General features: G+C 42.9%; 1 protein-coding gene across 1 annotated transcript in view; it reads left to right on the top strand.

The window, feature by feature from the left end:
* The first annotated feature begins 3,017 nt into the window (after positions 1-3,017).
* The window catches only part of HIVEP2 (HIVEP zinc finger 2), a 204,979-nt gene continuing 183,302 nt past the window's right edge, over positions 3,018-24,694 (top strand). Inside the window, exon 1 of the mRNA XM_043592484.1 lies at positions 3,018-3,883. The gene's annotated coding sequence lies outside the window, so the exon portion shown is untranslated. The remainder of the gene's footprint in view (positions 3,884-24,694) is intronic.

The following is a 24,694-nucleotide window of genomic DNA, read 5'->3' as shown; positions in this document are numbered from 1 at the left end:
TCCCTAGTTCTATAGCACTTACTTCTTGTTTATTTTCTATCTCCTTCCCCCTCCATTTCCCTTCCTCCCCACTTTAGGAAAGTGGGCATCTTTCATTTGTTCACTGAGGCATCCAAAGTATCTTCGGCACACAGTTGGCAAGCAAATAAATATTTTTTGAGTGAAAGTGCTTTCAGTTCAAGGTGATTTCTGACTCTCAAAAAATGCCATAGTGCCATGTGGACATTAATTATTTTACTTTCTTAATACTTCTTAATCCAGATTGCCAGGATTTCTTTTCCTTTGAAATCGAGAAGCGGTAAGAAAAATAATGAGAAGAAAGTACCTTCCTCATTGCTGATGCTGCATATGGGTGCCCAGTCTGGGTCACCTATACGCCACGGAGGCTCACTTTCCTTAGAGCTTCCAAGGGCCAAGTACACAGTTGACCATTGCTGATTTAGACTCTGGAGGTCTTCTGGGAAGAGACACTTTTCTGTTACCACATCACACTTGCTTATAAGCAACTGAACAGACACGTTGCTGCATTAGCAGCTGGACATAGGGATGCATGTACTTACAGACAGTGATTTTCTTTTCTTTCTTTTTTTTTTTTTTTTTTTACACATATTCACATGTTCTGCTTCCACTCAACTCAGGCTACCTTCTTCAGAGCCTGATGATTTTGGAACAAGGTAACAAGAACCCACGTTGGACTAAACATTAGCCTTTAGTGGTGGGATCAGGTCATCAAAACTGATGTATATTTGCTTTTTAAAAAAAAATATTTTAACTGCTCAATTAGCTGAGTACCTAATATTCACATTATGCCACTTAATCTAATGTTTTAAAGAGACATTTAAGTTTTCAACTAACATTCATTCTAGTGAAGCAAAATGCTGCCTGCTACTTTCCCTGCTCAGTTTCTGGAAGTTTGGGCAGCTGCTGCTGTGTGTGCTGAAGGGAAATTGGGTTCTTAAAGAAACTGCTTAATCTTGTCTATTAAGCAATTAAATAAAATGGGCTCTCGGAGTGTGTAGCAGGCGGGTTTGGAAGTGAAAAAACATTTCGAAAATCATGTTTTGCGTTTAAAATGGATGTTTAAAAATGCAACGGCATACATTTAAGAGAAAATGATGATTTGGGGAGTTTTTATTAAGTGCTTCAAGTTAAGTCAAGAAAGTCTGAATATTAAAGAACTTAAACAATGACAGGAGAAGCCGCTTTAGTGGAAGTAGGCCCTGAATTTAAATTAGATCAACCTAAAAGGGCACAGTGAAATTTATTCCAAATCGTTCAGATGTTTCTCCTTTGAAAAAAATCCCCATCAAAAAGGGTATCGCCACTTTATTCTGCAGAGTTGTCCTTCAAAGCAGTGTCGCCACTGCACGGGGACCTCAGAAATACACTGATTATAGGTCGAAATGAAAAACAAAACAAACCAAAACCGAAACCAGCAGTGCTGTTGTCGAAGTCATTCAGGGGGCTGTCCTCCCTTTTAATGTATTCGTTTTTAATGAAAAGGGAAGAGAGTATTTGATATATCCTGACACTTGGTCCCTTTCCGCGAAATCTGAAACTTGAGACGCAAAACATTCCGCAGTTGTTGGTGAAATACCTGCCTTAAAAGCAGAACCACACTGAATGTCTTTGGCCCGGAATTCCAGAGACTAATTTCCACCCCTCCCACGGAGTCACCTGCTCAGGGGGAACCCCGGCCAGAAATCCGGGTCGCGCCAGGTCAAATCTTGCGCGTCTCTTGTTTACTCCGCCCGGGGCAGGGCGGCGGCGCGGCCGGGGGGGTGGGGAGGCCGCTCGGGCCCGCGATGCCCGGGGCACTAGGCTCCGCTCAGCTCGGCGCGGGTGCTCGGGCGCCCAGGAGGGGCCGCGCGCGGTCCCCGCCGGGCGGGGGACCACCCGGAGGAGGCGCTCCCGGCGCCCGCCCGGCCCTGCCGCCACTCGCCGCGGCCTCCGGGGAACCTCCCCGGAGGGTGCACACGAGTCCACACACGCAGGGTAACGGCTCGAGGGAGCCCCGGAATCCCCCGGGTGTCGCTGGGCAGGGGAGGAAGCCCAGGGTCCCTGTCCCCACTCGCCTGGGATTCCCTCGTCCGTGGGCCCCGGTCTCCCCGCGCGGGCTGCTATTTCACTCGAGTCCCCTCTTGGGCGAGGGAAGCGCGCGGGTGGAGGCAGTGGCTAGCCCCGGGTCCCAGCGCGGCCCACCGGGAAACTGGTAGCAATAACCCGCGCAGCTGCCCATGCGGGCTTGAATACCCCCGAGAGGGCGGGCCGCGTGTCCCAAGCGGGGTGCGCCTAGGGCGCCCCGGTGAGTGACCCCAGGGAAGGCATTTGGGGCATTTCGAACGCGTGAAAAGTTCGTGCTTCTGCAGGGGCACGGAAAGTGCTAGTAAAACGCTTTGCAAAGCTCCAGAATGCAGCCGGGAGCTAGTCTGATTTTTTTTTCTTTCTTTTTTTTTTTGACTGTAACAACCGTGAGGACGGGCGAGGGCGAGGAAGGGGATCAGAGGTACACGGACAAAGTCATAATGACAATACTAATTATTATATAATTTTGTGATCAAGACAGGGAACGATTAGATTAAACGAAGAAATGGGGAAGATGGGTGGGGGGGCTTCCACGTCCCTAAAGGAAATTCTCAGGCTCTTGGAGACGCCCAAGTTTTTTTTTTTTTTTTTTTTTTTTGCATGACAAGTAGAGACTGGTTCTCGGGGGAGTTCCCCGATCCGAGCGAGCGGGAGCGCGGCCCTGGTCTTCCCGCCCCGAGCGGCCGCAGCGGGGCCAGGCCCTGCCCTCCCGGCCGCCTCCCTCCCCCGCCGCCCTGCCGGCCCGCGCGCCGCACATCCCTCTCCAGCTTGCCGACTCCAGACTGGTTTTTCTGGTTCAGCCTCCCTCCCTGGGACGCGCTGGGGGATCCGATGACGTCGCTGGCTGAGTCTCTCCCTCTTCCTCCCTCCTTCCCTCCGCCTCTCCCCCCGCCCGCCCTCGCCGCGCACTCCTCCTAGTAACTTCTGTTCGGGGAGGCGCTGCCAGGAATAACCCGGTGCGTCCACAGCCCGGGAGGGGAGGCGGCCGCTGCGGCTCCCGCACGCAGACTGCTTGCGGCCCGGGCCTCGCGCTCCCTCGCGAGCCCCGCGGCCCCTGCCCTGGGCCCATCTCCGTATAGTGTCAGAAAAATAAATAAAGGAAAGAGGAGCCTGGGCTGGCGGTCGGGATCTCTTCCCTCCCTCCGCGCCCGCCCTCCCTCTGTCCTTAAGGAAATGCTACCAGACACCCCCCACCAGACACGCTCAGCCTTGGCGAGGAGCGGCCGCCGCGGCAGCGAGAACAAGGGCACCAGGGGGGTTTCCTCCTCCTCCTCCTCCTCTCCCTCCTCTTCCTCCTTCTCCTCTCCGTCCTCCTCCTCCTCCTTCTCAGCGGTGACTTTCCAGGTGAGCGGCCGCCGCTGCTGCGAGGATCCCCCTTGCCCGCTCGGGCTCGGGCCACCGCGTCGCGCCCTCCTCCCGCCCCTGTCACCCGGCGGCGGCCGGGAGCTGACAGCCGCCCGAGGGGCTCGCGGCCCGGAGGCGGGCAGCCGGCGGGAGGCGGGCTGGAGGTGAGAGGGTGGAGAGGAGGCGAGCGGGGCGCCGCCGAGCGCTGTCTCTCCCCGCCGGAGGAGGGTCTCCACAAAAACATCTTCGGGGACTGTGGCACAAGTCTTTGCCAAGTTGAGTCCTGGACCTTGAGGCTCCCCGGAGCCCGGAGCAACTTGGAGGGTCTCCTGGCTCGTTAACGATATTTCTACACGTCTCGACTTTGGGGTGCTGGGTGCAGCTTTGGGGCGCGCGGAGGGCGGACCGACCATTTGGGAGCGCAGAGCGGCGGGAATCTAGGTTCCTCGGCTCGGTAAGTGGCCTAGGCGCCGTGTTTTTCCTGCCTCCTTCAGCATTGGGAGCTTGTTTCACTTTATACCGAAATCGCCTCCGCCGGACTCGGTCGCGTCTCGCGGCGCGCGCCCCCAGCCCCTTCCCGGTGTGGCGAGGGTGAGGGTCGGAGGGGGCGGGGATGGGGGAGACCTCGTCCGGGGGGGGGGTGGTCCGGCGCGTCGGGAAATGCGGGGAATACCCTGGCCGAGGATCTATGCAGATGAGGGGAGGCTGCTTTGCGTAATGTCCTGGGGGGAGGGGGCCGCGCGGGAGCGCTGGAGGCAGGAATGTGCCTGGTTACTAATGAGGGACGTGCACCGGCGCGCACCGCCGGGCCACCGCTGCGGCTGCCGCGGCCGCCGGCCGCCCGTCGTCAGGTAGCGGGGGAGGGGGCCGCGGGCGGGCGGCGGGCGCGCGGCGCGGGCCGGGGGCGGGCGGGCGGCGCGGGGGCCGGGCCGCCGGCCTGCGGCCGAGCGAGCGCGGCGAAGGCTGCTAGCTGTTGGCATTTCAGTGACTCCTTTCTCCTCCCGAGCGAGGAAGGAAGGAAGGAAGGAAGGAAGGAAGGAAGGAAGGAAGGAGAGAAGGAAGGAAGCGAGGAAGGAGGGGACTGTCTCGATGGAAGGTTCAGGCGGAGGCGCCCTCGCTTTGCGGGTGCACCGGCCGCAGAGCGGCTCCCGGCGCGGCGGGCTGGCCGGGGGCGCGTGGAGACGGGTGGGGGCGGTTTGCATGCGTGTTCGTCTGTGCGTCTGCCCGGGGACCGGGAAGGGACATGTGTGTTTGGGTTCTGCACTGTGGGGAGCTGGGTCTGCGCCTTTATGTCTGTTCCCTGAAGTGGGTGGAACGTTGGCCCGTTCCGGGAATGTTCCATGACGTGGTGCAGCCACAGGAAGGGGGTTAACGAGGGGCTCTCTGCCGCGGCGGCTCTGCCGGCTGCTATCAAAGCAGATGTGCTGCTGCTCCTCCTCTCTCACCTCCCTTCACCCCTCCCCCGCCTTTGCATTCTGTGCGTCTGGTGTTGGTAGGGGCGAGACAGGAAAACACTGCTCAGTGTGGGGGTGTGTGTAGGGGGTGGGGGTGATGTATGTGTGGTGTCTGTCGTATTTGGTGGGGGAGACTCCAGATTAGCTCTGACACCCCAGCTGTTATCGCAGATCGGTGCGCTTTATACGCATGTGCCTCTCGCGTTCTGTCCCTCTTACATAACACATCCAGTGCAGCAGAGGACACGAGAAAATGCGACCCCCAACTCTCCGAGCCCAAATTGGGTGAGGGGGTAGAAGGTCATGAAGTGTCCCTTCGTGTTGTCCTTCAGGGACGTGACTTCCAATGGAAAAAGGGAGGAGGGGAAGGAGGGTTTTCTTCAAGTGGCTCCTCTCCTGACTTGAAAGCATCTAACTGAAAAAGGACGGCAGGAACTAGTCCTCTCTAATGGGAAAGCTTTTACAGGCTTCGCCGAGGGAAAGTGGGTACTTTAACCTCGGGAGTGCAGAGAAGACAGAGGGTCCTTAATAGACACTTAGAGCAGCCGAGCAATAATATGTGTGGGGTAGGGGGGCAGTGGGGATGGCTTTGAGGGGACGGGAGGACTGGTAATAGGTTTCGCTGGAGGCCTTAGGACACCTGTAATGGCTTAGAATTCGCACAGGAAGCAGTGTGTGCAACTGACATTGCAAAAGCCTTATTCTCTGCACAGTTTCTTAGGCCTAAAATGAACATAAAAAGGCTTGTTTCCGGTACTTTCATTATAATGGAAAATTTGAACCGATTGTTCTCCTTCCTTTTTTGCCATTTTAAAAATAACTCAGTCTACCTCCAAATAAATATTGGTGCTCTCTCCCACCCCCAAAGGCTAGACCTTGATAATTCACAAGAGAACTGTGTTTTTCTAGCATACTCAGGGCTCTAGTCAAGGGCTATTGATTTTTCTCTTCAGTAGAGTTGTTTCTTTTGTAGCGCATAATCAAGCCCAGAAATTACTTGAAATATTAATAAGATCCTTTTTAATTAAATTTGCAATGATCTGTCCTCCTGGAAAAGGCCATTTAACTTTATTAGAAACATTTCCTCCAGTGATAAAGTAATATTTGGTGATATTTGTCCTTGAGCAAACCAAGTTATTTTAAATATTTGCATATGTATGTACAGAGATGTATGTTACACATAGGATATATGTATTTATTACATATATATTAGAATTTGCAGATGTCTTTTTCTTTTTTACCCTATAAAAGTGCCCAAACAAGATTTTAACCAAGTAGATTGTGTAATGAGTAGATTGGGTTTGATTTTTAGGATATAGGCCAGATGGTTTATCAAGTCAGAAATACCCTCTACGTGATAGCATTTTCATTAAGATGAAATTCCTGTGGAACAGTAGGAAATCATGTTACCAGATGAGAAGTGTGCATTTTTATTTTGAGGCGAAAAGGATTTACCAACATCCACTAAATGATAGTGTGCTTTTCAAGTGTCATAATCCCTTTTGACCACTAGGTTTGAAATATGCAGAATATTTCTTATGTACAGAAAAATGTTACATGACAATGGTGAATCTTTTGAAAATTGTCTGAGTGTCTTGCTTTGAACATGGGTCAGGTATAAAACAAAATTCATTTGCTGGCATCTATATTTCTGTTACAATGATCGTGTTTTATGAGGTTGGCGTTTTTAGAGATTGCTTATATTTATGTAACGGTGTTTATGATTAAATTGATGTGAAATTGATTTGGGGACAGTTTGGGGGAGTGGTAGCATATTAATGATGGTACCAATTTAAAATTTAACTGATTTTTAACATGTTAGATCCTTGTGGAGGTATTTGGAAAAAATTCACTGAAGTAGGTAAGGCATTTCTCTGTTTCTATTAAACATGGGATATGAAGGTGAATTTACTCTATGGGTGTTATCACATAATGAAGTCATGTCATTTGACTACATTGAAAGATTAGCCAGTGGAATCTTTTGATTGATCGGGCTCCTTTTACACAAGATGTGTTTTCAAATGTTCTTGTTACTATGAAAACAAAACAGAGAGAACACGAATGCAGGCGTTCCCCGTGAAAATAATGGTACGTGTGTCTGCTTGAGCTTTTGACACTTCGTCACTATTCAGAAAAATCAGGTTTTGTTTTTTTATGCTGATTCCATTTTAAAATGAGGATTTTTTTTTTTTTAAGAATCTGCCTATTTTGAATTTTAAAGCAGGGTTTATTTCAACAGTAACAATGATAACATATAGTCTATTTGTGTTGGCTTTAGATTTTTCAGTTATCAGTAATTAGCTGAAGTTGATCTGAAAGCTTCAACATAGAAAAGTAGCTTTAAAGAGCTATAGAAAATGTTATTTGGCATGAGTGAAAAGCGTACTCCTTTAGAGTGTGGAAGAATTTAATTCCTGAGGTAGCGACTATTGTAATAAGGGAAAGGTGGTTAAGATCAACTGGATGGATAGTTTGGGATCAAACAGGTTGCTACTCACCTAAGTCTGTTCAAAATAAACACTGTTTTCAAATTTTGGTTCCTAGTCAGCATCAACAGGACTCTGTACTGGTCTGTGTAACAGTCCTGTAGGTGGAGAAATGGTTCACAATTTAAACCTTCACCTGAAAATTCCAATGCTGTGCTTCTAGTTAATGAATTTATAAACGAATTCACCATGAATCCATATTTTGGCTAAAACAGGGTATGTAAGCATTGTAGCTTTCTAAGTGATATAAAAAGGAACAGAGGAAGTCTGCTATCTCAACTCAATGGACTTCAGGTTTCATAAGGAACTTCACACTATTAGTGTGTGTAAGGTTGCTGTAACCACATAGGCAGAGACTTCATTTATCTTGAGTAAAACCTCAGTGAATATTCCAGTGAGGTTTCTCAATGCTTGAAGCTGTGAATGAGGACTGAGAGAAAATGGGAAAACCTTGTGAAAATAAGATTGTGCTTATTTGAAGGAAATAATATACGTGATACAATTTTCCACTTGTTCCTGATACTTGATCACAACAACAACAACAACAACAACAACAACAACAACAAAAGCACTGCTTTCTATATGCTATTTATGGCATTGCTAACAAAAAGGAAGTTTTAAGTCAGTATTTGTAGCTGTGAGATGGCCCTAAGTAATTTGGACAAATATTTCAGCACTTCATCTATCATTGTGACATAACCAGTCTTCACGTATAAGAGGATAACACAGCATACTTGATCTGTACGATCTTTGGCTTCTGTGATGTTGATCCTGGCTACTAGAATTAAGAGAGACATAGGGCTATACTATCTTCAAGACTGAGTTTAGAATAGAATCAGAACTGCTTAATAATTTGTGTCACTATTTTTCTGAGCCAAATGTGTGCTAATCTTAACACATACTCATATTATTTGTCATTTGAGGTGTTAATTATGGCATTTGATCTATTCTACAAGTGTCCGTAACTGTAGATTTCCTATCTGCTTAACATTTGAAGTCTGACTAGGTAGACATATTTGAAGAAAGTGCTTTGGAGAGAAGAGATGAAAATGATGCTTGTGTGCCTGAAGACACGGGGCAGAGAGCAGGTGGGGTTTGACCTACTACTTCTGGGTCACATGGTGATTGGATGTAAGGTCAGGAAGTACTCAGGGCTAGGCAACATTTTTGACTTGTCACTCACATATAATCTTAGCTCTTTCTTCAGAGTACTATGACAAGTGACCCAGTCATCATTGATCAATACAACTTATTCATCCGTTTATTCAACAAGTATTTATTATGGATTAGGCTTTTGGTAGACACCAAGGATATAATGATGATCCAGACCAGAAAAGGAGCTTCTAATCTAGTGGGCTTGACAGATATGAGGCATGAGGTGAGCCAATATAAATAAAGCCACATTAGTTACGAGTGCTCTCAAAGAAACAGAAAGGAGCGTATCATAAGTGTATACACCTATTAATAAGTGTATACACCTATTAATGAGTGTATAAAAATAAGCAGTATATCACCCTTGTCTGAAGAGGTAATATTTGAGCTGAGACTGAAGAATAAACTATGGTCAAGTGGAAAGGGGTGGAGAGAAAGAGTGTATTGTACAAAGAGGGAATAATGCAAATATCTTGAGATTGGGGGATGTACAGTGCTTTGAGGAATTGAAAGCAAGCCAGTGGGGCTGAGGGTACATAACTAGAGAAATGAGGCGAGGTGTGGCCAGATTACGTGGTCAGTACCACATGGATGATTATCTAACCTGGCATAAATGGGCATTGTCCTTGGAAAATCAGGACGTATGACATACTATTGGCTATGTCAGAAGTAGATCATTGGAGAAAGAATTTTGGGGGGCAGGGTCTAGAAGTTGGAGGAGCCTTATGTATAACATGTGTCTCTTCCCAAGTACTTCAACGTCAGTGGCCCTTGACCCCTGGAGGTTTGTTACGACTCCATGTGCTAACTTCGGTTTGAGGGGTTTAATTGTAGGTTAGCTTATTATTATTTGCAGGTAATTTTTCTAAGAATAAATAATTTAAATTAAAAAATACGTATTTGAGGATCAAGTTAACTGAATTGGTCAACACCGTTGATTCACTTACTTAATGAATAACTACCAGTTCCGAGGTCTTTCAAGGTCATTGTTTGAAGAACCGATTAATCTTTAGAACCCTGCATAAGCTGGATCTATATGTTTCTAAACAGCTAGTGAAACATTCAAGTCCCCAGATAATTTCTCTTCATGACTACAAATACTGGAACCTTTGGAAAAATTTAGCTCTTTTTTTTTTTTTTCTTTTTTACCTTCTGTATGATTAAGGGTCAACGTAATACAAAAGAGTGGAAAAAGAGGTTAGTGAAAATAACATTCCTTTATGTAATCTTGGGCTCCTACTCCATTTTGTCAACTGTTATCACTTAATTAATTTGCTCCCTGTTTTAAAATTCATACAATATAGAAATTTCAATTTAGGTGGCAAAAACAGTCAGTTTATGGAAGTGGAGCTCCAAGCTTAGGCTCTGGAGTCAGACTGGGGGGGGGGCAGAATATGAGTAATTGAGAGATAAGAGGATGATGATCCTTGACTTGAATTTTTACAATCTAGAGAAGACATATGGCTTGTTAAATAAACTTTACTAAAATGTATGAGCGAAACTATAATATAAATGGAAGCATTTTTTTTTTTCCATCTGCAAAGATTAGAGGGTCTTTGTGGGAGGAAGTAAATTTTGATCGGGGGCCTTGAAAGTTGAGTAGAATTTCAGTAAATCCTACTAAGAGGGAAGGGCGGGGCACATTGAATTTGATTTGGAGTGGTGGGACATTGTTGTGCCAAGGGAGAGGAAGAGTTCGGCGAACTGGAAAGGTCCATTGGTTCCAGACCATGTGGGCCATGAAGCTCTCCTGAGAAAGCTGGATTTCACCTAAGGTTTTTCAGCAGAGGAGTGATGCTATGATGTGTGGGTGTTCAGAAAGATTATAAACGTCTAGGGGATGAATAGCTTGGTGGCAGGGTGGCCATTAAATTGGTATAAGGCCCCAAAAGATGTAATGAAGGTTGACACCACTGCATGACAGTGTGAACTCTTTTGTCTTGTTCATGGACATCTTAATAATAAATAACAAAAGTGATTAAGTATTTTGATAAACATGGTCAAATATGTACAGCAGATCATCAGTCTGAGCTGTGTCTTCAGTATACAGTACTGCATTTTTAGTTTAACCTACTCTACAACTCTTTCCTCGGAACAGTCTTCATAAATAGTAATAGTGAAAGTTGGCCACCAAACAAACGATAACTTATAAAAATGGCTATACTTAAAATGATAACGCACTTATGTTTTTAGGTGTAAATATTTAAGGAATGGATAGATGATTTGTTTTGTGGCTCATTAGAATACCGGTTTTTAATTGATACCCAGTTGTATCTAAATCATGACAATACTGGACGGATAGTGTAGGGCAGTGTATTTGGAAGGCAGTGTTTTTTGACAAAGATTTATCTGGTGGTTTCATTTTCTCTGAAAAAGAAAGCAGGAGATCAGCAAAGCTCTTGTTATTTGCATTGTGGCAGATTCACTTGATTTCTGAAGGCCAAGAAAAAGGTGGGACTTTTCAAACTAGGTGGTGGGGAAATGTCAGACACACCCTCGTTTGTATTTGCTTAGGGGGCCTTAGGCATGCATATATGTACAGGTATGCATGTGTGCATGCATGCACATGTATACTAATCTTAGAAAATCCTATGTATTTAGTGAGAAAGAAAAATTTGATACTTCAAATACAAGCATGAATTTTCATCCTGATAGTTGCAGAAAGAATTTCTTTTAAAATGGAGATTAGGTCTAATTCCATATAAAGAAGATTATAGCAAAGGTAATTTAAATTGTAAGTAGCTTTGTTCACTAAAATGCTAGATTCATTTGAAACAGTGTTTTATTTCTTTTGGAAGCCAGACAACTAGTTTAATAGTGTACATATGAAACACTAATTTGGCTTGTTAATTGGATGCAATTAAACTGAGGTTATTTTATACTGCTTAATTGTCTGAAAATTACACGTGTTGCCATGCCTGTGTAATGTGAGGCAAAAACTGGGACTATCGTGGAAGTAGAGGTGGAGGGACATAAGGTCTAGAAGTGTCTTTGCAATTAGCTTTCTGTAAAAACTTGGAAACAAGTCCTTTAAACTCTCTGGACTTCATTTGGAAACGAAAGGATTGGAACAGATGGGCTTCTAAAGCCTCTTCCAACTCATCATCTATCAGTTTATAAATTCTACTTTGTAGTTATAGAGAATGCAGTGTCATTATATTCTGTAATTATGGTATTACGAGGATGAACTAAACACTTTTATAAAATCAGCACAGTGCCAATTTAGCAAATCCGTTAGAAGGAAGGGCATTTAGGCTGTAGGAGCGCTTATTCTGTGCCAGGCTGCTCACCAGGCACTCTCCAGTGACAGCCGTGAGAAGATTTGGTATTATTACCTTCATGTTTACACTTAAGGGGATTGAGACTCAGAAAGGTTAAATGGTGTTTGCAGGGACAACTCTGATAGTCAGTAAGGAAGTATGATTTGAACTCAGGGTGTTAGGCTCCAAACACAATCGGTCTTTTCACCATTTCATGCAGCAGCATAAGCAACGGTTAAACAGCAAAATTTTTGCAAAAATTAAAAAATTAAATTGCCAACCATTTTGATCACTTCGCACGGTGTTTAATCTTAGTAGTTTAGGCATATCTGTCAGTGTGATACACACTGTATGAAGGAGGTAGCCTTGGGGCTAAGAGCTTGGATTTAAAGTCTGACAGAACAGGGTAAATTCCAGCACCACCACCAGCTCTAGGGAATTTCAGAAGGTCAGTTAACCTCCTGCAGGTTACAAGATGAGGATGATAATATCTGCTTAAGGGTCATTGTAAAGTTTTTTAATGAGAATATGTGTACCTGTCTCACTGAGCACATAGTAAAACGTTAAATATCTGGCAGCTATGATTATTATTATGAAGAAATTACACCAAGGGTGCCTGGGTAGCTCAGTCGGTTAAATGCCCGACTTTGGCTCAGGGCATGATATCGTGGTTCGTGAGTTCGAGTCCCACGTCTGGCTGTGTTGACAGCTCGGAGCCTGGAGCCTGTTTCATATTCTGTGTCTCCCTCTCTCTTTCCCCCTTTACACTCCTGCTCTGTCTCTCAAAAATAAATAAAAACATTAAAAAAAATTTGCAAAAAAATAAAAGAAGAAATTACACCAAAAGAAAAGAAAAACACAGGAGAACCTAATTTTGTTGTGACAGTAAAATGATCACTTTCACATTTTCAAGTGGTCTATTAAACTCTTGATGGCAATGGTTTAAGAAACGATGTCAAAATGCCCATGTTTCTCAGCAGTTAACAAATGAAACTATCAATTACAGTTTGGGGTATTTTTCATTCAGCTCAGACAGTGCTACACTAGTGAGGTGAACTAAATTCTCTGGTTCTTTGTGGATCATCCTTCTGGAGTTTTGTGGCCTAAAAATAGCCTCTAGGGCCTGAAATTACCCAACTTGAACTTCTACGTAAATCACAAGAGCTGGAGAACCAGTGTTTACTCATGAGGCCTTGGGCTTGCTTAGGAGACACAACTGGAGTGTTCCCGGGACTGCTGACTTTTAAACAAACATTTATTAATTCAACAAAAATTTATTAAGCGCCTACCTGCTCTGGGAAAGGTGCTCTTCTAGACACTGGGGATTCATCAGTGAATAAAATAGCTAAAAAAAAAAAAAAAAAATCCCTGTCCTCATGGCGTTTATATTCCAGTGGACTACTTTAGAAACTTTTCATGGCAAATTTAGTCATTGTACTACTTTCCAGTGTTTTTGGAAATCTCTACTTTCATATTGTGTCTCTCAACCCAAATAACAGTTAAAGAAGCATTGCAAGTCTTACTAAATCACTAATGAAAAAATCCCATTTATTATACCCATATCTATATCTATATTTTTCATAGTAAGGTAGTTTTTGAAGACGTACTATTTATTACTATTTTTTGCATAACTAAATATAGCACTAGTTGTTTAAAAAAAAACCCCTCTTTATGATTCAGCATTATGGCCTTTCCTAACTTGTAGAGTCTAGTTCTGCTTACTTTTTCATAAGGAAGAGAAGAAAATGGTTTTTAAATGACACATTTTATTGTAAACTGCATTTATCAGATTGTTAAGGTGAAGAGATTACCACGGCTTTTATTTGGAATGTATATTTTTATTCTTATTTAAATGAACTTTTCATTTTTTTTTTTTTTACCGATTAATTTTATTGTCAAATTTCTAGTGGATTAGGATGGTTTATATTTTCACAAAAACGTGGAAACACAGGGCACGGTGTATAGTAGGCAGGCAGTAGGGATTTGGTGAATGTTGAAAGTCCAAATTCTCAAGAAGCTTGTACTCTAAATGGTGAGAAAAGAGGTAAGATGGCGGTTGGGGGGGTGGTCATCAGAACGAAAGGAGGGGTGATGTCTCCGTTAGTCTTTGCTCTGTAAGTTTTTCTTCAGCTCTATAAGAAGTCCCCTGGGAAGCACACCCAGCAATCACACTTCTTGTAGCACAGTCAGGGTCTTCTTGGTCTCTGCACTTCCCGTTTGATTTCACAACAATTGCTCAGATCGAGCCATTTTGAGGCAATTTTTTTCCTACAGTTGGACTGGGAAGTTTATAGTTGACTGGGATTCTTCCCTATAGGACAGTTTTCTTTGGCCATATTTTGCTTACGGTGCTTTGAAAGGGAAGCTATTTGAAGGCAGTTACTGCTTGTGGGTGTGGAGTTTAAGGAAGAGTTGTTTCTTGGTCGGTCTGCTTGGATAAGTTTGGCATCAAAAGAATGTATTCCTTTACCCCATTACAGATCCTTGCCCTTGGAAACAAAGAAAAATGAAGGAGGGAAGGCTGGGGGAGAACCACTTTTCCAGTGATGAAATCTGCCTTTGCAACTCAGCAGGGCCCCGTGGGAGAGTCCTGATGGCTGGCCCCAACACTTTATGGACGAGTCATGGGGAGTTCAGCTTCTAATTATCCATGGAATAATTATCAAGCTTTATTTTTCTTTCTTCTCCTGAAGTTTACATTTTGAATAATCCCTGTTTCTCTAGGCGAGGGAAAAATCCAGGGTTATAGATATTCAATATATTTTCTTGTTACTCAATTTATTTGTCGTATGTCAAAGTTTATGTTCAGGGAAATATGAGCTTTTTTGGTAAAATGAGGATTCTAAGTATCTTTGTGCCCTCGTTGTCAGGATGTGCTCATTAGAGCCTATTCCCGGGCCACAGAGGACACCAGAAAGGCTGATAGTAAACCCTGACCCCACGAGTTTATTGCTTGCCTCATTATTGATTTTCAGAATGATTCAGGCAAAGTGGCTGTACTTCTGTTATATTTCATTGTTTCTTCATCTGTAAAAATGAAGCATTGTTTATAGCACTGCCCTACCTCCTGGGAGCAGAGCAGGGTAACAACACAAGAGAATTGGAGTGGCTATTTTTAGGATGTGAAGCAATGCTAAGTTTTGAGAATAATTCAATTGTTGAAAAAAATCTGATACGCAGCAATACATTTGTGACAAGGGTTAGTAGAGTGTTCTTGAGATAATTGACTGCTATTGATGCAATTTATTATGGGCATATGTAATTGTTTTCAGAAAGATAATGGTTAGCAGCTCCACAGCTTGTTGTAATGTCCCCTGGAGCCTTTAAATTTTGCATAGGTCACTAATGCACATGTGGAACAAAATTTTGAGATAGTTATACCCACCTTCAAGCAGAAGAAAAGGAATCCAAAGACGTTTGTTTTTGAATTCGCAATCTGTTTACTTGTTCTGATGGCCTTAGTAATATTCGTGCTGAACTTAGTGCCCAGATTTAATCAAGTGTAGCTTTATAAATGGGCCAAGTGGCTGAGATATTCAAAATGGCCTTTTAAAATAAATCACCTGACAGTATAGGATATAGCAAATAATTGGACGCTAAGTGTGGAGATAGATTTTTTTTTTTTAATGGACAGACTCCAGATTTGTTCAGTCCTTAGTTGATTTTGGCTATGTTTGGTGAGAGTTTACTGATGGCAAGCCTAATGATGTCTGAAAGGGGTTACAATGGATATCAATAGCTGATCTGGGATTTATATTGTGAGGAAATCGTCCTGACAATTTGTGTTTCTTTTTTTATATTCTTGTGGGTTGTGTAGGACCAGAGCAATGAGAAGCAAACAGAAGACACTTTGAAATTAGTAACAATAGCCTGCTGTGATTATATTAACCCTCCTCATAGCTGGAAAAGCAAACAATGTCTAATGGCATAGCTAACATTTGTGATTTCCTTTACACCAACAGGTTTTGGTTTGAATTTCATAAGAAACTTTTACAATATACTGCCCAGTTGTGTAAATCAAACTACTGCTTTCGTGTTTCACGTGTTAAGTATTTCTAAGAATATGAGGCAGGGTGAAGGAGAGGGATGTAGAAATGGGATTCTGAGGGTCTTTAGAATATGCAAATGGCTAACTTCCTCATTCAGTGTCAGCTTTGCTGGTGCTTTTTTCCAGATGGGTCAGACCTTAATTTTGAGCAGGTTGCACCTTCAGTACCGGTTTAGCATTTAGTGAGAAGTTTTACTTCTTCCTGTCCCTCTGTGGTTCTGCACGTGACACCTTGTTTAGGGCATCTCTTAAAGTGTCTGATTTAAATTATGATGGTTAATTCACACGGGAGTAGGATCTGATGTATTGATTTGTCAAATGATGACAGGACACTTTGCAATGTGAAGTCTTTCGTAGAATTTCAAGATTAGATAAGAGCACTGGCGGCATCATTTAATCCCTAACTGAGCGAGCAGAAATCACTCAGGACAAATCACCAAGGACTGCTTGCATTCAACCTCTACCTAAACACCTTTTCTTTTCTTAGGGAGGCAGATTCCTCTCCTGGACGCTTCAGTTTATCAGCAGTTTGGCCCTCTGCAGCTATCCAAGTTTCCTCATTGACTTGCAGGACATTCCTACAATTATTTAAAGATAGTGATCATGTTCCCTTTAGTATTCTTTTATCCAGGCTAAATATTCCTAGTTCGTTCACCTAGCCCTCTTATTATGTCGTTTTCATTTCTGTTTTATTAATTTCTTTAGGGATCAGGTCGTTCATGTCTGAAATGTACTCTGTCTAGGCTATTGCTGGTTATAAATCCTCAAAAGCAAATTGCTTATCGCCAGTTGTTCGTCAGAATATAGCCTCTTATTAAGTGGATAGAAACATTTTATGGGGCTAAACATGCTTGCTGAGACTTTTCCAGCTGAAACAGGGTTGGGATGTGTAATAACGTAATACAAATCTATTTTCAGAAATAAAAGTATTGAGATTCCGGCATGTGTGAAATTCGTGGGAATATAAAATATAATAGAGATAGACATAGAATATAAAATATAAAGAAGAGTTTTACTATCCTCATAGTCGGAACTTTTATAATCTATACTAAGCAAAAGGACTATGCCTGCAAAGGAAACTGTAATTAAAAGAAGCAGGTTAAAGGGTTCAGTCGGTTGAGTGCCCAACTCTTGATTTAGGCTCAGATCGTGATCCCAGGGTTGTGGTATCGAGCCCCAGCTCATGTCCCTGGCTGAGGAGAGCTGGGAATGTTTTATGGGAGAAGAGGATGCTTTAGATAGGCCTTGATTTAGCTAGGCATCAGCGTGGGAAAGTGTCAGGAGTATTTTCACAGAAGTGTCTGATTTGAGGGCAACGTAAAATGCATATTAAGTGAATGTTGGTGAAAAAGTTAGAATGCTTGAGGTACAGTGTCCAAGGACTTGTGCTTCAGCTTAAAGACTTTGCACCTAGTCACGATAAGTAATGGTTGGCATACGCACACTGCAACACATTGAGAGTTGGGTCACTGATTTGGGCAGTTTCATAACTAAAAACACGATGACATGAAATGAAGCGTAAACAAATGTGTAAACATTTTTTTTTTTGGCAGAAAAATCTATCTCATGTGCATTTTGAGTGAGATCTATTGGTTTTGTACTAGCATATCATTATTATTTTGTCCAAGAAGCTCAGTAATCTTCAGGGTGATGGCTTTAATCGTAAAGGTAAAGCAAGTATATTGTTGGGGGACATTTTGTTGTAGTCACACCGGTGCCAGTCATTTGTACCTTTTCTACTTCCTACTCTTTGGCCGTATAAATGACATGCCAAGCCGACAGTAAGTTCAGCTCAAATGGTTGCCATTTTATGATAAAGGAAATTAGTCTTCTCTTCAATTTATATTTTCTATTAATAAAAAACGGAGATATAGAATGTTGGGACGCACTTCTATGCAGGTGTAGGACTTGTAAGACTGTCACCTGTATAGTACCTGGTAGTAGGCAGTGAGTTTTGTTGCATCTTACTAACAATTTTGAAAAACTTTTTACTTTAGATCTGGACTGCCTTTAATGTCTATGAGAAAATGCTCTCCTTTTAATTTGCCTACACAGACTGCTTACTAATCTACATAATGAATAGTCAAGAAGGTGATGGATCAGTACATACTTCACGGAACAAGGGGTCCTATACACAGCAGTGGTATATATGAGACAATATATTAGATCAGAGTAACATAATTATATGTTACTAAAACAAAAGTTACCGTTTCCTGAGTGGGCACTTTGATTTTGGAACTCTTCTTTTAACCACTGTGGAAAGTAGCTTATTTTAGATTTAGCTCTAGTCCCACTGTTAGTCCTTGGAGAAGTACACAGGACTGTGTGAGGGACTAGGAGAGAACACAAGAATACTGTAGTGAAATACAGTCACTTCTACAGTTCATTAAATTTTAATTACACTTTAATGCATGTGGGAACACTGGTGTTTCAATAACACACTTGATTATAGGCTGTCTGAGCACTTACTACTATTTGGACTTCATTGAGGGCCTATTCTGAAATAGTAAATATAGATGGAGGCTGAAAAAGCGGGTGTGCTCTTAAACACGTAAGGACTATGTAACACGTTTCTATTCGAAGAACACACTGACTTTTACTTCAAGCCTGAAAAGTATGAGGTGATGATGTCTCATCTGGTTATCGTCTAGAAGAGGAAATGAATAGTTCTTGAACCACCTGTAGTTCCTGGCCTTTTCTCAGGGACAGGTGCTGTGTTTTGTGTAGTTGTCCAGCCTTGAGGGGGTCAAGGCACTGATGATTTGCACTGAGGGTCACATAATAGAAAGAAGGTTGTAATTTTGGGGGTAGTTTGTAGGAAAAATAAAATCATGGGGCTTAGAAAATACTGAAGTTTGGAAAGGTCTTAAAGGAACCAAAGACTGTGGAGCATGTAGTTATGTAGCTTTTTCACGAAAGGTTCATTCATTCCTGTGAGTGTGTGTGTGTGTGTGTGTGTGTGTGTGTGTGTAATGTACTTGTCTCCTCATTCCTGTACCTTCCTGTTCTTTCAGTGAGCTACAATTTTTGTTTCACTCTGCTTCACATATTTAATGTTGGGCTGGGCTTTGATTTGGGACAGTGGTTCTAGAGGAACAATGCAGTCCTACAGTGTATAATGAAAAAAGGATGTGGAGCTGAGAAGAACATCCCAGTGATTTTGTCAGTGCATTTCTTGGGAGCCAGTTTTCTGGAAACACAACAAATGATTGGTGAATGCTCATTTGAGAAGAATAATCCTCAATATTGGGTATTATGAGAGAAGAATAAAAACTTGATATGCCCTGAATATTTTTAGAGGTGCCAGTTGGTGAGACCAGTCAGCTTCTTCCAGTCAAGTGATGTCAAAGACTGTTCGGGGTCTGAGACAATGTGGAGGTTCTTGTGGCAGAGAACTTGGATCTCAGAAACACAGAGACCCAAAGAAGGACTGCAACAATTCACAATTACTCTCAAATTGTAACCACGCATCTAAATGAAAACAATCCTGAATTAAATAATGAGTTTTAAAAGAACGGACCTGGAAACATGCAAGTGTTAATTCTTTTCATCGAATGAAATGATACTGTATTTTGTGAGGCTGGAATTATGCACTCTTCTAGTATATTTTAAAGCACAAAATTGGACCATTTTGTTTCTAAGGAGAAAATATAAAATACGTTATCCTCTAAACCTTTGGCCTTACAGTTTTATGAGATAAAACAGATGCATTTGAAAATAGCACCAGGACCTGAAGAATTCACAGTTAATTATTTAGGTTTATACTTTGAATTTTGTATTTTTTTCACAAGTTGATTTTTTTTAAAGCTATCATACTGGTTTTTTTTTTATCCTCTGTCTCTACTAAATTTATGGGGATACTGATTTCATTTAGTCTGTAATTAGGACTGTAAAACAGGATAACTTTTAGTCATCTCTCTTTGTTCTTTCCAAGTGCCATCATCAGCAGTTAAGTGTGAACGAGAGAGCATGAACTTCAAATAAAATTTTCGGTGACCTTAAATGGTATTTGGGTTGTCACTTACAGCTTGTGTAGTGTTAATTATATGCTATTGACAGATGATTTGAAGGAATAAGTGAAAGTATGTTCTAATCAAAAACATGAGAATCACTGCAGAGATTTAATGGATAAAAAGGTGATTGATATGAGGGGGGAGAAAAGGCAAGTAAAAAATGTTGATGTGAGACCACCCAGGAGACGGACGACCACTGCAGTACATCCTAGGATCGGACACATTGGAATCACTTTTACGATCAAGAATCTTTTGGTACAGTTTGGGAAGCTCAGGGAGGTCGTTTAAATGTTACCGTATTCAAATTAAGTAGATAATATAAGGTAGAGATGAGGAGATGGTTATTTTGTGGGCTCCCCCAGCACACATGAACTGAGGCATGGGCTACCAAGCTAATCTAGAGCCTCCTATGAAGGACAGAAGGGTGGTCTGAATTTGGAGTTAGGAGTATGGGAATAGGAAGGGTTTGTGATTCCTTTTCAACAAGATTGAAAGGAGCCCATCTAAGTTCCATACACTTATGCCAGTCCTGTGTTCTTTGAGCCTATTTCTTGATAAAATGGGGATAGGAATATATGGAAATAAATGGTAAACTCTAATAAGCGATGAAAGCTTAAAATATTGTGTGTAAAATATTTAACTGTGTTATTCAAATGTTTGGAAAATAAGACAACATAAGAAGTACTCAGGGGCTTTGGATCACATGAAGTGGTAGCCAAGCTTACCTGTAATATTGCCCTTAGGTAGTACATGGCAGGGTAGGACAACTAACATTTATTAAAGTGTAGTCTTTTATGCACGTTTAAAATATATTAAAAAGTTAAGTGATGTTTTGAAATTGTAACTTCTTTATCAAGGAAGGGTAGAACTGGATGATGAACTCCATGAAAGCATAAAGATGATCTCTTTGCAATTAAAAAAATTTTTTTTAATGTTTATTTATTTTTGAGAGACAGAGCATGAGCAGGGGAAGGGCAGAGAGAGAGGGAGACACAGAATCTGAAACAGGCTCCAGGCTCTGAGCTGTCAGCACAGACCCTGATGCAGGGCTCAGACCCATGAACCTCAAGATCATGACCTGAGCCTAAGTCAGACGCTTAACCTACTGAGTCACCCAGGCACCCCCTTTTTTTTTGTAATTCTTAAGATTCACTTACTTGTGAATCCATAGGATACAATGCAGTGTGCATTTTAAATATCGTGATACTTAGCCTAAATGCAGTTTTTAGAGTTCCGGCGTCTGGGTGGCCCAGTTGATTCAGTGTCAACTTCGGCTCAGGTCATGGTCTCCTGGTTTGTGTGTTCGAGCCCGGCAACAGGCTCTGTGCTGACAGCTCGGAGCCTGGAGCCTGCTTCGGGTTCTGTGTCTCCCCCTCTCTCTGTTCCTCCCCTGCTCACACTCTATCTCTCAAAAGTAAATAAAGATTAAAAAAAAGTAGAGTTCATTTTTGGGAGCAGTTTTCAGTTCACAGCAAAATTGAGCAGAACAATGATTTCCCTTATCTCCCTGCATTCTGTACCCCCCCTCATTCACACAGTCTCCCCCCTACTATAAACATATAAAAATCTTGCACCAGAGTGGTACAGCTGATGGATCTAAATCATTATCACCTAAAGCCACAGTTTATACTTGGTGAAGCCCTAAATATTTTAATTCCATGTCCTGACATGAAACATGGCTTACTTCAAATGTTAGAGATGTTGGCACAATAGAACATTTGTAACATTGACTCACCATGAGAAGATGCCTTATAGTCTTCCTTTTAAACTTTATTAACATTGAGCCACTGTTCCTCTGGAATTACACGTGTTTATAATCTGGTTTACGTTTTCAAACTAGATGGAAGGCTGGAAATTTAGGATAAAAGAAACTTTAAAAACCATTGTTTTTATTGAGTAATTTCAATTTTAAAACATTCTGGCCCAAAGTTTTGGATGCTATTAAAGTGAAGTACAAGATTAAAAGATTTGTAAGAGACTCTGATTTTTTTTTATATTAGGCATTTGAGATATAACAAATTAAGGACCTAATAAATAAAAGGACTTTATATGTTGTGCAGCGGGTGTTTTAACAATGAAAACACATAGAACATGCTTTTAGAATCGTCTAAGCAGTGTCTTCTTGCCTCCTTTGACCTCACTGGAGCTATGCAGTGTAGAAATGTTCTCTTTCTTCTGACAGTTATTTAAGGAATCCGCAATTATGAGAGAGAAAAGGAAGAGAAAACATAATCTCAGCAACAACCCTGAAATGATCTTCGCTTTTGATTATTTAAAAATAATCCTAGTGGGGGTGGGGGGGAAGGGTCCCCTTTGGGGAAATTACGTTGAAAAGCTAAGACACTTGTGCAAGGAAAGGGCGTCCTCTGAGCACCTGGAAACTGCGCGTCTTCCCCGGCAGTCTGGGAAACGAACGGGAACCCGGAGGCCAGCCCGCCGTGACCTGCGCGCCGCGCCGGAGCCGCCAGGCTGGAGGCGCTCCGGGAGGAAGAGCGACTCCCCTCGCTGCGAAGGCTGGCGCTGCTCTCCGAGGCCCCGCCGCGTCCCGGCCCCCGCGCCGGGCAGGGCGGGCGCCGGGGCGCTGGGAGCCCTCCCAGGACCGGGGAGCCCCGGCCGCCTCGCCCGCGTCCGCCGCGCCCGGCCCGCCCTGGAAGGGGCTGAACTTTGGCCCCCGGTCGGCTGACACCCGAGGGAGTGTGAATGCAATGACGTCTCCGCTCGGTTCAGCTGCACAACAGGAAATGCTCTCGGCCTCCCCCCCTTCCTGCCCGGAGAAAGTGGGGCTCCTTTTTCCCGGCGGCCGCCGCTGCTCCGGCGGAGACCTACTTTAGGGGCCGCCTGCTCCCGGTCGGGGGGCGGGGGGGGGGGCGGCGAGGACTGGCGCCGGGGACAGGGACCTCGAGGAGGAGGATGCACTTGCTTTGCAAAGGCTCCCTTTACTGAGCTTGCCCGGGGACTCCACTGCAAAGACGGGGAGGTCGGGTGACCGCCGGCCCTGGGAGTCCACATCACGTGTATAGTAGAGGGAACACCCGGTCAGGTGGGCCAAAAGCCTTGGCGGGCTCCCGAAATCGGGACCGAATAGTGCTGAATAATGCAGACCACAGAGGGCCTGAGCCGGCTTCTCATCGCCTTGATAGAATGTGCAATCTTTCTTTTCAAAAAGCCCAGACAGGAAGCCTTCTGTTTAACCTCCTTCTAACTGTCACCTCTTACTTTGTTGTGGCAACAAAGGTATGAATGTTTAGTGTAAAGGACAAACATCAGGCCATTATATACTTCAGACAGAATCATTATAAGAAAATGATCTCCGTACTCATGATTTTAATCTTTGTTATTTAGGTAGTGAATCTTGTGTAAATACACAGTAATGATTTTGTCAATTTGAGAACGGTACTATGGCCCAGGACTCACTGTCCTCAAGTTACAGATGGATTTTTTCTATTTTCCTACCTTTTTGTTTTTGTTTTTATTTTTTGCTACACATACGCTTACAGAATTGAAGCCAAGCAAGTAAATCTAGGTTAAAAGGTGTTTTAATTTGCACTAATGATCTTTCAGTTTAGAAAAGATGTTTAGTAGTAACAATCTGTAATTTAGTAACATAGATCTTGCATGCTTCATATATTTGCCAGCATGCTAGAAAGAGTAGTATCAGCTGGGCGGTCGTCGTTGTGATTACTTCTCCGGTTGACCTCATGAATAGGCTTTGTAATGGTACATTGTTCTTTTGGACACACAGCCCAAATGCCAGAGTTCACGGGGAGGTCTACTAAGGTTTCTTGTATAAAAGACTTGACAGTGAAGAGATTTAAAAGATGAAAATATCACTTAGTAGCTCATGGGAAATCTAGAAAATCATTTTACATTGAAACAGACACTGTTTACATGTTTAAGTTAAACTGAGTCATAGAGCTGATCACTGATTTTAAGCTTTTATAATTGTTGCCTAAATATTTTTCTTAAAAAATAATAAAGTTGCCATGGAATCGTTAGGTGTGCGTATAGTACAATATCATTTCCCTTGGGATGCTTTCAACTGACTTAGGCAATGATGTTAAAGATTAGTTGAGTACATTTGGAGGAAGAGCTATAGATTTAAGAACTGTATCTTAAAAAAAATTTTTTTTAATGTTTATTTGTTTTTGACAGAGAGAGACAGAGCATGGGCGGGGGAGGGGCAGACAGAGAGGGAGACACAGAATCCAAAGCAGGCTCCAGGCTCTGACTGTCAGCACAGAGCCCAACGCGGGACTCAAACTCATGGACTGTGAGATCATGACCTGAGCCGAAGTCGGACGCTCAACCGACTGAGCCACCCAGGTGCCCCTAAAAACTGTATCTTTTTAAAGATAACTTTATCCTTACAGAATTTAACACAAAGATTTTCTCTTTTTATTACCCAAGTCTCTCAAGTTGTGATTGTTAGCACTCTTATTTCGTTATGAAATGCACAAAAATATTTATACAGATATTCTCAGTGGCCCATTAAAGCAAATAAAGTTAGAAGTTAAGAACAGACGGGAAGTTGTGGCTCCTTGAGCTATGCCAAGGAGAGCAGAACTCCATTATAGTGCCCTCTCAATGGTTACATGGATTCAAGAGGCAGATGGGGTGGTTTGAGTGGAAAAGTTTCACAAAACTGGAAAGCACCCTGCGAGCCCAAGGTCATTGTTTTTTTTTTTTAATTTTTAAAAATTTTGCTTTATGATTCTCTTTTCCCCTTCTCTTTCCCTATAGTAACATTATACAGAAGGTGTATCTGATGTGACCAGGAAAACTGTTAATGTAGATGTTGGTTTATATTCTTTGTGGCCAGATTATAGTTGGACCCTCTGCACCATGTTTATTT

This window comes from Prionailurus bengalensis, chromosome B2 (genome assembly GCF_016509475.1).
Source record: "Prionailurus bengalensis isolate Pbe53 chromosome B2, Fcat_Pben_1.1_paternal_pri, whole genome shotgun sequence".
Classification (NCBI taxonomy): domain Eukaryota; kingdom Metazoa; phylum Chordata; class Mammalia; order Carnivora; family Felidae; genus Prionailurus; species Prionailurus bengalensis.
Note: the sequence above shows the minus strand (reverse complement) of the source record. Positions and strands in the feature narration are given on the sequence as shown.